This window comes from Rhinoderma darwinii, chromosome 5 (assembly GCF_050947455.1).
Source record: "Rhinoderma darwinii isolate aRhiDar2 chromosome 5, aRhiDar2.hap1, whole genome shotgun sequence".
NCBI lineage: Eukaryota > Metazoa > Chordata > Amphibia > Anura > Rhinodermatidae > Rhinoderma > Rhinoderma darwinii.
In genome coordinates, this window is record NC_134691.1 from 231,585,832 (window position 1) to 231,599,878 (window position 14,047).

The following is a 14,047-nucleotide window of genomic DNA, read 5'->3' on the forward strand; positions in this document are numbered from 1 at the left end:
GGCACGGCTTCCCCATGGCTCCTCTATCCCCCCAAGGATGCCATAGGCAGGCACACGCCGCTCATACCCGGAGCGGGCACACCGCCGCTGACATGCATCCTTCGCGGACCGGAAGTGCTTGTCAGCCGGCTGGACACAACGGGACTCGCCGCGGGCGCTGTGGAGCTCCCACAAGGAAGCTGCCGGCATGTACAAGCTCCCAAGGGGCCCCTCTATCCCCCCACGGGTGCAAAAGGCAGGCACACGCCGCTCATACTCGGAACTGGCTCCCGGCCGCTTTCGGAAGGAGACGCCGACGTGGCCTTGCTCGTGCAACTCCAGGTGGGCTTGAGGCTTCCGAAAATGCCATAAAAAAAAAAAGATTTTTTTATTATGAAGGTAGAAAAATCAGCGGGACCGACCCGCGAGCGAAGCCGACGTGGAGTTCCAGGAGGTCGGCATGAGTTGGCCGTGCATACCGCTAAAGCCCTCAAACTCCGAGGCTGGCGCTGAGGAGCTCATACACGGCTGCAACCGGGCTGGCACGGCTTCCCCATGGCTCCTCTATCCCCCCAAGGATGCCATAGGCAGGCACACGCCGCTCATACCCGGAGCGGGCACACCGCCGCTGACATGCATCCTTCGCGGCCCGGAAGTGCTTGTCAGCCGGCTGGACACAACGGGACTCGCCGCGGGCGCTGTGGAGCTCCAACAAGGAAGCTGCCGGCATGTACAAGCTCCCAAGGGGCCCCTCTATCCCCCCACGGGTGCAAAAGGCAGGCACACGCCGCTCATACTCGGAACTGGCTCCCGGCCGCTTTCGGAAGGAGACGCCGACGTGGCCTTGCTCGTGCAACTCCAGGTGGGCTTGAGGCTTCCGAAAATGCCATAAAAAAAAAAAGATTTTTTTATTATGAAGGTAGAAAAATCAGCGGGACCGACCCGCGAGCGAAGCCGACGGGGAGTTCCAGGAGGTCGGCATGAGTTGGCCGTGCATACCGCTAAAGCCCTCAAACTCCGAGGCTGGCGCTGAGGAGCTCATACACGGCTGCAACCGGGCTGGCACGGCTTCCCCATGGCTCCTCTATCCCCCCAAGGATGCCATAGGCAGGCACACGCCGCTCATACCCGGAGCGGGCACACCGCCGCTGACATGCATCCTTCGCGGACCGGAAGTGCTTGTCAGCCGGCTGGACACAACGGGACTCGCCGCGGGCGCTGTGGAGCTCCCACAAGGAAGCTGCCGGCATGTACAAGCTCCCCAGGGGCCCCTCTATCCCCCCACGGGTGCAAAAGGCAGGCACACGCCGCTCATACTCGGAACTGGCTCCCGGCCGCTTTCGGAAGGAGACGCCGACGTGGCCTTGCTCGTGCAACTCCAGGTGGGCTTGAGGCTTCCGAAAATGCCATAAAAAAAAAAAGATTTTTTTATTATGAAGGTAGAAAAATCAGCGGGACCGACCCGCGAGCGAAGCCGACGGGGAGTTCCAGGAGGTCGGCATGAGTTGGCCGTGCATACCGCTAAAGCCCTCAAACTCCGAGGCTGGCGCTGAGGAGCTCATACACGGCTGCAACCGGGCTGGCACGGCTTCCCCATGGCTCCTCTATCCCCCCAAGGGAGCGGGCACACCGCCGCTGACATGCATCCTTCGCGGCCCGGAAGTGCTTGTCAGCCGGCTGGACACAACGGGACTCGCCGCGGGCGCTGTGGAGCTCCAACAAGGAAGCTGCCGGCATGTACAAGCTCCCAAGGGGCCCCTCTATCCCCCCACGGGTGCAAAAGGCAGGCACACGCCGCTCATACTCGGAAGGAGACGCCGACGTGGCCTTGCTCGTGCAACTCCAGGTGGGCTTGAGGCTTCCGAAAATGCCATAAAAAAAAAAAGATTTTTTTATTATGAAGGTAGAAAAATCAGCGGGACCGACCCGCGAGCGAAGCCGACGGGGAGTTCCAGGAGGTCGGCATGAGTTGGCCGTGCATACCGCTAAAGCCCTCAAACTCCGAGGCTGGCGCTGAGGAGCTCATACACGGCTGCAACCGGGCTGGCACGGCTTCCCCATGGCTCCTCTATCCCCCCAAGGATGCCATAGGCAGGCACACGCCGCTCATACCCGGAGCGGGCACACCGCCGCTGACATGCATCCTTCGCGGACCGGAAGTGCTTGTCAGCCGGCTGGACACAACGGGACTCGCCGCGGGCGCTGTGGAGCTCCCACAAGGAAGCTGCCGGCATGTACAAGCTCCCCAGGGGCCCCTCTATCCCCCCACGGGTGCAAAAGGCAGGCACACGCCGCTCATACTCGGAACTGGCTCCCGGCCGCTTTCGGAAGGAGACGCCGACGTGGCCTTGCTCGTGCAACTCCAGGTGGGCTTGAGGCTTCCGAAAATGCCATAAAAAAAAAAAGATTTTTTTATTATGAAGGTAGAAAAATCAGCGGGACCGACCCGCGAGCGAAGCCGACGGGGAGTTCCAGGAGGTCGGCATGAGTTGGCCGTGCATACCGCTAAAGCCCTCAAACTCCGAGGCTGGCACTGAGGAGCTCATACACGGCTGCAACCGGGCTGGCACGGCTTCCCCATGGCTCCTCTATCCCCCCAAGGATGCCATAGGCAGGCACACGCCGCTCATACCCGGAGCGGGCACACCGCCGCTGACATGCATCCTTCGCGGACCGGAAGTGCTTGTCAGCCGGCTGGACACAACGGGACTCGCCGCGGGCGCTGTGGAGCTCCCACAAGGAAGCTGCCGGCATGTACAAGCTCCCAAGGGGCCCCTCTATCCCCCCACGGGTGCAAAAGGCAGGCACACGCCGCTCATACTCGGAACTGGCTCCCGGCCGCTTTCGGAAGGAGACGCCGACGTGGCCTTGCTCGTGCAACTCCAGGTGGGCTTGAGGCTTCCGAAAATGCCATAAAAAAAAAAAGATTTTTTTATTATGAAGGTAGAAAAATCAGCGGGACCGACCCGCGAGCGAAGCCGACGGGGAGTTCCAGGAGGTCGGCATGAGTTGGCCGTGCATACCGCTAAAGCCCTCAAACTCCGAGGCTGGCGCTGAGGAGCTCATACACGGCTGCAACCGGGCTGGCACGGCTTCCCCATGGCTCCTCTATCCCCCCAAGGATGCCATAGGCAGGCACACGCCGCTCATACCCGGAGCGGGCACACCGCCGCTGACATGCATCCTTCGCGGACCGGAAGTGCTTGTCAGCCGGCTGGACACAACGGGACTCGCCGCGGGCGCTGTGGAGCTCCCACAAGGAAGCTGCCGGCATGTACAAGCTCCCCAGGGGCCCCTCTATCCCCCCACGGGTGCAAAAGGCAGGCACACGCCGCTCATACTCGGAACTGGCTCCCGGCCGCTTTCGGAAGGAGACGCCGACGTGGCCTTGCTCGTGCAACTCCAGGTGGGCTTGAGGCTTCCGAAAATGCCATAAAAAAAAAAAGATTTTTTTATTATGAAGGTAGAAAAATCAGCGGGACCGACCCGCGAGCGAAGCCGACGGGGAGTTCCAGGAGGTCGGCATGAGTTGGCCGTGCATACCGCTAAAGCCCTCAAACTCCGAGGCTGGCGCTGAGGAGCTCATACACGGCTGCAACCGGGCTGGCACGGCTTCCCCATGGCTCCTCTATCCCCCCAAGGATGCCATAGGCAGGCACACGCCGCTCATACCCAGAGCGGGCACACCGCCGCTGACATGCATCCTTCGCGGACCGGAAGTGCTTGTCAGCCGGCTGGACACAACGGGACTCGCCGCGGGCGCTGTGGAGCTCCCACAAGGAAGCTGCCGGCATGTACAAGCTCCCCAGGGGCCCCTCTATCCCCCCACGGGTGCAAAAGGCAGGCACATGCCGCTCATACTCGGAACTGGCTCCCGGCCGCTTTCGGAAGGAGACGCCGACGTGGCCTTGCTCGTGCAACTCCAGGTGGGCTTGAGGCTTCCGAAAATGCCATAAAAAAAAAAAGATTTTTTTATTATGAAGGTAGAAAAATCAGCGGGACCGACCCGCGAGCGAAGCCGACGGGGAGTTCCAGGAGGTCGGCATGAGTTGGCCGTGCATACCGCTAAAGCCCTCAAACTCCGAGGCTGGCGCTGAGGAGCTCATACACGGCTGCAACCGGGCTGGCACGGCTTCCCCATGGCTCCTCTATCCCCCCAAGGATGCCATAGGCAGGCACACGCCGCTCATACCCGGAGCGGGCACACCGCCGCTGACATGCATCCTTCGCGGACCGGAAGTGCTTGTCAGCCGGCTGGACACAACGGGACTCGCCGCGGGCGCTGTGGAGCTCCCACAAGGAAGCTGCCGGCATGTACAAGCTCCCCAGGGGCCCCTCTATCCCCCCACGGGTGCAAAAGGCAGGCACACGCCGCTCATACTCGGAACTGGCTCCCGGCCGCTTTCGGAAGGAGACGCCGACGTGGCCTTGCTCGTGCAACTCCAGGTGGGCTTGAGGCTTCCGAAAATGCCATAAAAAAAAAAAGATTTTTTTATTATGAAGGTAGAAAAATCAGCGGGACCGACCCGCGAGCGAAGCCGACGGGGAGTTCCAGGAGGTCGGCATGAGTTGGCCGTGCATACCGCTAAAGCCCTCAAACTCCGAGGCTGGCGCTGAGGAGCTCATACACGGCTGCAACCGGGCTGGCACGGCTTCCCCATGGCTCCTCTATCCCCCCAAGGATGCCATAGGCAGGCACACGCCGCTCATACCCGGAGCGGGCACACCGCCGCTGACATGCATCCTTCGCGGACCGGAAGTGCTTGTCAGCCGGCTGGACACAACGGGACTCGCCGCGGGCGCTGTGGAGCTCCCACAAGGAAGCTGCCGGCATGTACAAGCTCCCAAGGGGCCCCTCTATCCCCCCACGGGTGCAAAAGGCAGGCACACGCCGCTCATACTCGGAACTGGCTCCCGGCCGCTTTCGGAAGGAGACGCCGACGTGGCCTTGCTCGTGCAACTCCAGGTGGGCTTGAGGCTTCCGAAAATGCCATAAAAAAAAAAAGATTTTTTTATTATGAAGGTAGAAAAATCAGCGGGACCGACCCGCGAGCGAAGCCGACGGGGAGTTCCAGGAGGTCGGCATGAGTTGGCCGTGCATACCGCTAAAGCCCTCAAACTCCGAGGCTGGCGCTGAGGAGCTCATACACGGCTGCAACCGGGCTGGCACGGCTTCCCCATGGCTCCTCTATCCCCCCAAGGATGCCATAGGCAGGCACACGCCGCTCATACCCGGAGCGGGCACACCGCCGCTGACATGCATCCTTCGCGGACCGGAAGTGCTTGTCAGCCGGCTGGACACAACGGGACTCGCCGCGGGCGCTGTGGAGCTCCCACAAGGAAGCTGCCGGCATGTACAAGCTCCCCAGGGGCCCCTCTATCCCCCCACGGGTGCAAAAGGCAGGCACATGCCGCTCATACTCGGAACTGGCTCCCGGCCGCTTTCGGAAGGAGACGCCGACGTGGCCTTGCTCGTGCAACTCCAGGTGGGCTTGAGGCTTCCGAAAATGCCATAAAAAAAAAAAGATTTTTTTATTATGAAGGTAGAAAAATCAGCGGGACCGACCCGCGAGCGAAGCCGACGGGGAGTTCCAGGAGGTCGGCATGAGTTGGCCGTGCATACCGCTAAAGCCCTCAAACTCCGAGGCTGGCGCTGAGGAGCTCATACACGGCTGCAACCGGGCTGGCACGGCTTCCCCATGGCTCCTCTATCCCCCCAAGGATGCCATAGGCAGGCACACGCCGCTCATACCCGGAGCGGGCACACCGCCGCTGACATGCATCCTTCGCGGACCGGAAGTGCTTGTCAGCCGGCTGGACACAACGGGACTCGCCGCGGGCGCTGTGGAGCTCCCACAAGGAAGCTGCCGGCATGTACAAGCTCCCCAGGGGCCCCTCTATCCCCCCACGGGTGCAAAAGGCAGGCACACGCCGCTCATACTCGGAACTGGCTCCCGGCCGCTTTCGGAAGGAGACGCCGACGTGGCCTTGCTCGTGCAACTCCAGGTGGGCTTGAGGCTTCCGAAAATGCCATAAAAAAAAAAAGATTTTTTTATTATGAAGGTAGAAAAATCAGCGGGACCGACCCGCGAGCGAAGCCGACGGGGAGTTCCAGGAGGTCGGCATGAGTTGGCCGCTCCTACCGCTCTTGCCCTGGAAGTCCACAGCGGGCACTGCAGAGCACCTACACGGCTGCCCCCGGTCTTGCACAGCTTCCCCATGGCTCCTGTATCCCCCCCACGGGTGCAGGCACACGCCGCTCATACACTCTGGGGCTGGCTGACAGCCCAGGTGACATGCCACCTCCTAGCCGACCGGAAGTACATGTCAGGCGGCTTGGGACATAGTGGGACCCCCCCCGCTGGCGCTGTGGAGCTCATACACTGTTGCCACCGGGCATGCACAGCTTGCATACGGCTCCTCTGCCCCGGGCTGCAATGGGCAGCACACCCCGCTCATACACTCTGGAGCTGGCTGACAGCAACTGCTGCTGATAATGATGATGACGATAATGTGCAAAGGGTTATCTATCGGCGGACAGTGTCACACTCTGGCCCTGGAACTGTGCCACGGTCTGCCTCTGCTGTTCACTACCGCCTCTGACATTTGTGAACATACCCCACTTTAACTTGATTTTAAATGTTTCACTTTCAAATGTTTCACTTTCAGTAGCAGAAATGTCATTCTTTGACATTTGGGCCTTTTTATTTTCACTGCTGCTTGGTCACCAAATGGATCTCCTTGGATTGAGGCCTAGTCCTCTCCCCACCGCCCTGGAACTCTGCCCCGGCCTACGCTGCCTGCCGTCACACCCCTGGCCCTGGAACTCTGCCCCGGCCTGCCCTTGCTGTTCACCACCGCCTCTGACATTTTTGAACATACCCCACTTTAACTTGATTTTAAATGTTTCACTTTCAAATGTTTCACTTTCAGTAGCAGAAATGTCATTCTTTGACATTTGGGCCTTTTTATTTTCACTGCTGCTTGGTCACCAAATGGATCTCCTTGGATTGAGGCCTAGTCCTCTCCCCACCGCCCTGGAACTCTGCCCCGGCCTACGCTGCCTGCCGTCACACCCCTGGCCCTGGAACTCTGCCCCGGCCTGCCCTTGCTGTTCACCACCGCCTCTGACATTTTTGAACATACCCCACTTTAACTTGATTTTAAATGTTTCACTTTCAAATGTTTCACTTTCAGTAGCAGAAATGGCATTCTTTGACATTTGGGCCTTTTTATTGTCACTGCTGCTTGGTCACCAAATGGATCTCCTTGGATTGAGGCCTAGTCCTCTCCCCACCGCCCTGGAACTCTGCCCCGGCCTACGCTGCCTGCCGTCACACCCCTGGCCCTGGAACTCTGCCCCGGCCTGCCCTTGCTGTTCACCACCGCCTCTGACATTTTTGAACATACCCCACTTTAACTTGATTTTAAATGTTTCACTTTCAAATGTTTCACTTTCAGTAGCAGAAATGTCATTCTTTGACATTTGGGCCTTTTTATTTTCACTGCTGCTTGGTCACCAAATGGATCTCCTTGGATTGAGGCCTAGTCCTCTCCCCACCGCCCTGGAACTCTGCCCCGGCCTACGCTGCCTGCCGTCACACCCCTGGCCCTGGAACTCTGCCCCGGCCTGCCTCTGCTGCTCATTACCGTCTCTGACATTTCTGAACATACCCCACTTTAACTTGATTTTAAATGTTTCACTTTCAGTATTAAAAGTGTCATTCTTTGGCATTTGGGCCTTTTTATTGTCACTGCTGTTTAGTCACCAAATGGATCTCCTTGGATTTGAGGCCTAGTCCTCTCCCCACCGCCCTGGAACTCTGCCCCGGCCTACGCTGCCTGCCGTGACACCCCTGGCCCTGGAACTCTGCCCCGGCCTGCCTCTGCTGCTCATTACCGTCTCTGACATTTCTGAACATACCCCACTTTAACTTGATTTTAAATGTTTCACTTTCAGTATTAAAAGTGTCATTCTTTGACATTTGGGCCTTTTTATTTTCACTGCTGTTTGGTCACCAAATGGATCTCCTTACCTACCAGCAATCACCCTGGTTCTCTGGCTGGGCATAGGGACACAGGTTGGTCCCGCTGCCCCCCCTTCCACCCCACCGGGACCTACCTGCAATCATCCTGGAACTCTGGATGGGCATGGGGATGCAAGTTGCTCCCGCTGCCCCCCCACCGCGACCTACCTGCAATCACCCTGGAACTCTGTCTGGGCATGGAGATGCAGGTTGCTCCCGCTGCCCCCCCTTCCACCCCACCGGGACCTACCTGCAATCACCCTGGAACTCTGGCTGGGCATGGGGATGCGGTTTGCTCCCGCTGACCCCCTTCCACCCCACCGGGACCTACCTGCAATCACTCTGGAACTCTGGCTGGGCATAGGGACACAGGTTGGTCCCGCTGCCCCCCCTTCCACCCCACCGGGACCTACCAGCAATCACCCTGGTTCTCTGGCTGGGCATGGGGATGCAAGTTGCTCCCGCTGACCCCCTTCCACCCCACCGGGACCTACCTGCAATCACTCTGGAACTCTGGCTGGGCATAGGGACACAGGTTGGTCCCGCTGCCCCCCCTTCCACCCCACCGGGACCTAAATGCAATCACCCTGGAACTCTGGCTGGGCATGGGGATGCAAGTTGCTCCCGCTGACCCCCTTCCACCCCACCGGGACCTACCTGCAATCACTCTGGAACTCTGGCTGGGCATAGGGACACAGGTTGGTCCCGCTGCCCCCCCTTCCACCCCACCGGGACCTACCTGCAATCACCCTGGAACTCTGGCTGGGCATGGGGATGCGGTTTGCTCCCGCTGACCCCCTTCCACCCCACCGGGACCTACCTGCAATCACTCTGGAACTCTGGCTGGGCATAGGGACACAGGTTGGTCCCGCTGCCCCCCCTTCCACCCCACCGGGACCTACCTGCAATCACCCTGGAACTCTGGCTGGGCATGGGGATGCAAGTTGCTCCCGCTGACCCCCTTCCACCCCACCGGGACCTACCTGCAATCACTCTGGAACTCTGGCTGGGCATAGGGACACAGGTTGGTCCCGCTGCCCCCCCTTCCACCCCACCGGGACCTACCTGCAATCACCCTGGAACTCTGGCTGGGCATGGGGATGCGGTTTGCTCCCGCTGACCCCCTTCCACCCCACCGGGACCTACCTGCAATCACTCTGAAACTCTGGCTGGGCATAGGGACACAGGTTGGTCCCGCTGCCCCCCCTTCCACCCCACCGGGACCTACCAGCAATCACCCTGGTTCTCTGGCTGGGCATGGGGATGCAAGTTGCTCCCGCTGACCCCCTTCCACCCCACCGGGACCTACCTGCAATCACTCTGGAACTCTGGCTGGGCATAGGGACACAGGTTGGTCCCGCTGCCCCCCCTTCCACCCCACCGGGACCTACCTGCAATCATCCTGGAACTCTGGATGGGCATGGGGATGCAAGTTGCTCCCGCTGCCCCCCCACCGGGACCTACCTGCAATCACCCTGGAACTCTGTCTGGGCATGGAGATGCAGGTTGCTCCCGCTGCTCCCCTTCCACCCCACCGGGACCTACCTGCAATCACCCTGGAACTCTGGCTGGGCATGGGGATGCGGTTTGCTCCCGCTGACCCCCTTCCACCCCACCGGGACCTACCTGCAATCACTCTGGAACTCTGGCTGGGCATAGTGACACAGGTTGATCCCGCTGCCCCCCCTTCCACCCCACCGGGACCTACCAGCAATCACCCTGGTTCTCTGGCTGGGCATGGGGATGCAAGTTGCTCCCGCTGACCCCCTTCCACCCCACCGGGACCTACCTGCAATCACTCTGGAACTCTGGCTGGGCATAGGGACACAGGTTGGTCCCGCTGCCCCCCCTTCCACCCCACCGGGACCTACCTGCAATCACCCTGGAACTCTGGCTGGGCATGGGGATGCAAGTTGCTCCCGCTGACCCCCTTCCACCCCACCGGGACCTACCTGCAATCACTCTGGAACTCTGGCTGGGCATAGGGACACAGGTTGGTCCCGCTGCCCCCCCTTCCACCCCACCGGGACCTACCTGCAATCACCCTGGAACTCTGGCTGGGCATGGGGATGCGGTTTGCTCCCGCTGACCCCCTTCCACCCCACCGGGACCTACCTGCAATCACTCTGGAACTCTGGCTGGGCATAGGGACACAGGTTGGTCCCGCTGCCCCCCCTTCCACCCCACCGGGACCTACCAGCAATCACCCTGGTTCTCTGGCTGGGTGGGGATGCAAGTTGCTCCCGCTGACCCCCTTCCACCCCACCGGGACCTACCTGCAATCACTCTGGAACTCTGGCTGGGCATAGGGACACAGGTTGGTCCCGCTGCCCCCCCTTCCACCCCACCGGGACCTACCTGCAATCATCCTGGAACTCTGGATGGGCATGGGGATGCAAGTTGCTCCCGCTGCCCCCCCACCGGGACCTACCTGCAATCACCCTGGAACTCTGTCTGGGCATGGAGATGCAGGTTGCTCCCGCTGCTCCCCTTCCACCCCACCGGGACCTACCTGCAATCACCCTGGAACTCTGGCTGGGCATGGGGATGCGGTTTGCTCCCGCTGACCCCCTTCCACCCCACCGGGACCTACCTGCAATCACTCTGGAACTCTGGCTGGGCATAGGGACACAGGTTGGTCCCGCTGCCCCCCCTTCCACCCCACCGGGACCTACCAGCAATCACCCTGGTTCTCTGGCTGGGCATGGGGATGCAAGTTGCTCCCGCTGACCCCCTTCCACCCCACCGGGACCTACCTGCAATCACTCTGGAACTCTGGCTGGGCATAGGGACACAGGTTGGTCCCGCTGCCCCCCCTTCCACCCCACCGGGACCTACCTGCAATCACCCTGGAACTCTGGCTGGGCATGGGGATGCAAGTTGCTCCCGCTGACCCCCTTCCACCCCACCGGGACCTACCTGCAATCACTCTGGAACTCTGGCTGGGCATAGGGACACAGGTTGGTCCCGCTGCCCCCCCTTCCACCCCACCGGGACCTACCTGCAATCACCCTGGAACTCTGGCTGGGCATGGGGATGCGGTTTGCTCCCGCTGACCCCCTTCCACCCCACCGGGACCTACCTGCAATCACTCTGGAACTCTGGCTGGGCATAGGGACACAGGTTGGTCCCGCTGCCCCCCCTTCCACCCCACCGGGACCTACCAGCAATCACCCTGGTTCTCTGGCTGGGCATGGGGATGCAAGTTGCTCCCGCTGACCCCCTTCCACCCCACCGGGACCTACCTGCAATCACTCTGGAACTCTGGCTGGGCATAGGGACACAGGTTGGTCCCGCTGCCCCCCCTTCCACCCCACCGGGACCTACCTGCAATCATCCTGGAACTCTGGATGGGCATGGGGATGCAAGTTGCTCCCGCTGCCCCCCCACCGGGACCTACCTGCAATCACCCTGGAACTCTGTCTGGGCATGGAGATGCAGGTTGCTCCCGCTGCTCCCCTTCCACCCCACCGGGACCTACCTGCAATCACCCTGGAACTCTGGCTGGGCATGGGGATGCGGTTTGCTCCCGCTGACCCCCTTCCACCCCACCGGGACCTACCTGCAATCACTCTGGAACTCTGGCTGGGCATAGGGACACAGGTTGGTCCCGCTGCCCCCCCTTCCACCCCACCGGGACCTACCAGCAATCACCCTGGTTCTCTGGCTGGGCATGGGGATGCAAGTTGCTCCCGCTGACCCCCTTCCACCCCACCGGGACCTACCTGCAATCACTCTGGAACTCTGGCTGGGCATAGGGACACAGGTTGGTCCCGCTGCCCCCCCTTCCACCCCACCGGGACCTACCTGCAATCATCCTGGAACTCTGGATGGGCATGGGGATGCAAGTTGCTCCCGCTGCCCCCCCACCGGGACCTACCTGCAATCACCCTGGAACTCTGTCTGGGCATGGAGATGCAGGTTGCTCCCGCTGCTCCCCTTCCACCCCACCGGGACCTACCTGCAATCACCCTGGAACTCTGGCTGGGCATGGGGATGCGGTTTGCTCCCGCTGACCCCCTTCCACCCCACCGGGACCTACCTGCAATCACTCTGGAACTCTGGCTGGGCATAGGGACACAGGTTGGTCCCGCTGCCCCCCCTTCCACCCCACCGGGACCTACCAGCAATCACCCTGGTTCTCTGGCTGGGCATGGGGATGCAAGTTGCTCCCGCTGACCCCCTTCCACCCCACCGGGACCTACCTGCAATCACTCTGGAACTCTGGCTGGGCATAGGGACACAGGTTGGTCCCGCTGCCCCCCCTTCCACCCCACCGGGACCTACCTGCAATCACCCTGGAACTCTGGCTGGGCATGGGGATGCAAGTTGCTCCCGCTGACCCCCTTCCACCCCACCGGGACCTACCTGCAATCACTCTGGAACTCTGGCTGGGCATAGGGACACAGGTTGGTCCCGCTGCCCCCCCCTTCCACCCCACCGGGACCTACCTGCAATCACCCTGGAACTCTGGCTGGGCATGGGGATGCGGTTTGCTCCCGCTGACCCCCTTCCACCCCACCGGGACCTACCTGCAATCACTCTGGAACTCTGGCTGGGCATAGGGACACAGGTTGGTCCCGCTGCCCCCCCTTCCACCCCACCGGGACCTACCAGCAATCACCCTGGTTCTCTGGCTGGGCATGGGGATGCAAGTTGCTCCCGCTGACCCCCTTCCACCCCACCGGGACCTACCTGCAATCACTCTGGAACTCTGGCTGGGCATAGGGACACAGGTTGGTCCCGCTGCCCCCCCTTCCACCCCACCGGGACCTACCTGCAATCATCCTGGAACTCTGGATGGGCATGGGGATGCAAGTTGCTCCCGCTGCCCCCCCACCGGGACCTACCTGCAATCACCCTGGAACTCTGTCTGGGCATGGAGATGCAGGTTGCTCCCGCTGCTCCCCTTCCACCCCACCGGGACCTACCTGCAATCACCCTGGAACTCTGGCTGGGCATGGGGATGCGGTTTGCTCCCGCTGACCCCCTTCCACCCCACCGGGACCTACCTGCAATCACTCTGGAACTCTGGCTGGGCATAGGGACACAGGTTGGTCCCGCTGCCCCCCCTTCCACCCCACCGGGACCTACCAGCAATCACCCTGGTTCTCTGGCTGGGCATGGGGATGCAAGTTGCTCCCGCTGACCCCCTTCCACCCCACCGGGACCTACCTGCAATCACTCTGGAACTCTGGCTGGGCATAGGGACACAGGTTGGTCCCGCTGCCCCCCCTTCCACCCCACCGGGACCTACCTGCAATCACCCTGGAACTCTGGCTGGGCATGGGGATGCAAGTTGCTCCCGCTGACCCCCTTCCACCCCACCGGGACCTACCTGCAATCACTCTGGAACTCTGGCTGGGCATAGGGACACAGGTTGGTCCCGCTGCCCCCCCCTTCCACCCCACCGGGACCTACCTGCAATCACCCTGGAACTCTGGCTGGGCATGGGGATGCGGTTTGCTCCCGCTGACCCCCTTCCACCCCACCGGGACCTACCTGCAATCACTCTGGAACTCTGGCTGGGCATAGGGACACAGGTTGGTCCCGCTGCCCCCCCCCTTCCACCCCACCGGGACCTACCAGCAATCACCCTGGTTCTCTGGCTGGGCATGGGGATGCAAGTTGCTCCCGCTGACCCCCTTCCACCCCACCGGGACCTACCTGCAATCACTCTGGAACTCTGGCTGGGCATAGGGACACAGGTTGGTCCCGCTGCCCCCCCTTCCACCCCACCGGGACCTACCTGCAATCATCCTGGAACTCTGGATGGGCATGGGGATGCAAGTTGCTCCCGCTGCCCCCCCACCGGGACCTACCTGCAATCACCCTGGAACTCTGTCTGGGCATGGAGATGCAGGTTGCTCCCGCTGCTCCCCTTCCACCCCACCGGGACCTACCACCAATCACCCTGGAACTCTGGCTGGGCATAGGGATGTAGGTTGCTCCCGCTGCCCCCCCACCGGGACCTACCACCAATCACCCTGGAACTCTGGCTGGGCATGGGGATGTAGGTTTCTCCCGCTGCCCCCCCACCG